The sequence below is a fragment of the Ixodes scapularis genome, unplaced genomic scaffold (genome assembly GCF_016920785.2).
Source record: "Ixodes scapularis isolate PalLabHiFi unplaced genomic scaffold, ASM1692078v2 PGA_scaffold0__279_contigs__length_252992795, whole genome shotgun sequence".
In the NCBI taxonomy this organism is placed as follows: Eukaryota; Metazoa; Arthropoda; class Arachnida; order Ixodida; family Ixodidae; genus Ixodes; species Ixodes scapularis.
Window position 1 is genome coordinate 174,860,245 of NW_024609835.1, and position 2,188 is coordinate 174,862,432.

The following is a 2,188-nucleotide window of genomic DNA, read 5'->3' on the forward strand; positions in this document are numbered from 1 at the left end:
TAATCCGTATGCCAGGCACCGAGGGCCGGGAATCTGCCGTCCGAGCGGTCACACTCTGTCCGAGCAAAACAGAGATTGAGAGGCCCATTCGTTTCTTACATATTTCTGCATGATCATAATCGAAACATCACGTGCACCCTATTTTAAACCATAAAGGGTTACTACAGTTAACTCTTACGAGCTTATTAAAGCCCTATACCTATGATTAAAACTGTTTCTCGCTGCCACCGCTAGGAGATTCTTTTCGGCTTCTGGTTGGTCAAGGGAGCATGTCAAGTCCTCTTTCTGAGCCTGGTGCACTCCCTGGTTCTGCCCGCACCTCCCATTGACAGAACTCTCTCTATACACGGCTCTGCTCTGTGCTAGAGGTAGAAACAGAGAGACTTGGGGAGAGTAAGAAAGTTATGAAGAAATGACAATTGAGGGATGGCAGTGCCGATGATTGAGGTTTCAGGGTGCATGGTGTTTTGTTTTTTGCTTTCAATTAGTTTGCGTGAAACGCGTATTCAAAGCCGTGAAGTCAGTCCAGCGCTGTACAGAAAGCAGACTAGAGGCTGGGGAGCCTCGGCAGGTTTTGTTGCTGAAAATCATAACCAGAGCACTCTTTAGAGGCAAACTGGGAAATGGTCCAACGTCGCCGATATGTCTTTAACAAGGGTCGTTTCAGTCGCCAATGAAGAACATTCGAGTAAAGTGTGGTTGATGGTTTCTGAATAACTGCATTCTTCACAGCTTGATGATGCTTTCCTGAGTAATAACGTTTTCCTCTTTTTCGTGGACGCAACACTAACTTTAAGACAGTGAAGCACTTCCCGTCGACGAAGTTGTTAATATGCCCCTTCTCTGACAAAAACAAACAAACAAACAAACAATGAGGCCCTGACTGAAGACAACACGACTTCCGTGGCCGTTTCAAATAACACGTCTATATTAATATTATTATGCCTAACAAAGCCTAGCACGACTTAAAATGAAAAATAATGCCCCCTCTCCCCTTTCTTTTCAAGAAAAGAACGAACCGAAGTTAGGTTGGAAATTGAAACAACTGAAAATTCTTGTAAACTGATTTGGAAAAAATAAGCTGCATGAAGCATAGAAAGCGCAATCGAAAGCATATTGAGATTTCCGTGTGGCTAACTTCGTCGTGCTATCTACGGCCCCTTCAATAAATTCTAGCGAAAAAACGTCCCCGAATGTGGTTTTAAAGCCAAAGCTCTGCACCGAAAGAGGACCAAAAGAATTCCAAAATTGGAGAAGCAGTTGGAAAATCTCGCGCAGGCTATTGCGTGAACACAAAAACACACGCAAGAAACCCATCCCCGACAAAAATCACGAGACACGGTCGCGATTAAAAGCTATACTCTGTTTACCCCTAAGCCGATAGCGCTTTGGAAATGACGTGCTCATTGAACCAGTGATATGTTTCGCCACTTCATCCCGCTCCCAGCCATACCCACGTGGAGAGAGCTGGATCACGTGATGAAAGGCAGGCGGTTGATTGGCCCGCCGAGCGCGTAGCCCTCACCGCACTGTCAGCTTAGGGGTGAACGTTGTACGCCCGCACTGGATAGTGCATCCACCCGAGAGAGCGGCCCGCTGAGCTTCCCCGAACGACGGAAGATCGCAACGCGCACGAGGCGACGGTGCCCCGACCAGATCTCGAAGAAAGCAGGGCGCTGCGCAGGACGGCGCACGCACACGCACCACCGTACCGCCGAGCGCGGGGAGCCGGTGCAACAGGTAGCCGCGTTCCGTCGGGGCGCGCACGATAAGTCGCCGGCGTCCGCGCGAGCCGGGTAATTAAATTTAATGGCTGCCCCCGGTGCGCCCGGCCTCGGTGCCGGGGTGGCCGGGAGCCCCCTTATCGGCGTGATTAATGGGCGCGCCCCAGTGGGCTCCGATAAGCGGCCAGCCATCCCGCCGCGAGCAAACAGCCGCGCCGGTATGCGCTGCCGGCCACCGCGCCACGACGCCAGCACGTCCAGAGGGACGATAAAGCCTGCAGAGGCGACCCCGCCGCTTGGGGTCCTCTTCGGGGCGTCGCCCGGAGTCGGACGCATCGACGGCATCGCCTGCCGTGTTGACGCGCGCGGATGATCGGGCCTCCCATACAAAAATGATCTATGGACGTCTATGGAAAATCCTATGGTGAGCTATCACCTTCTATGGCCCTCTATGGTCAGCCATT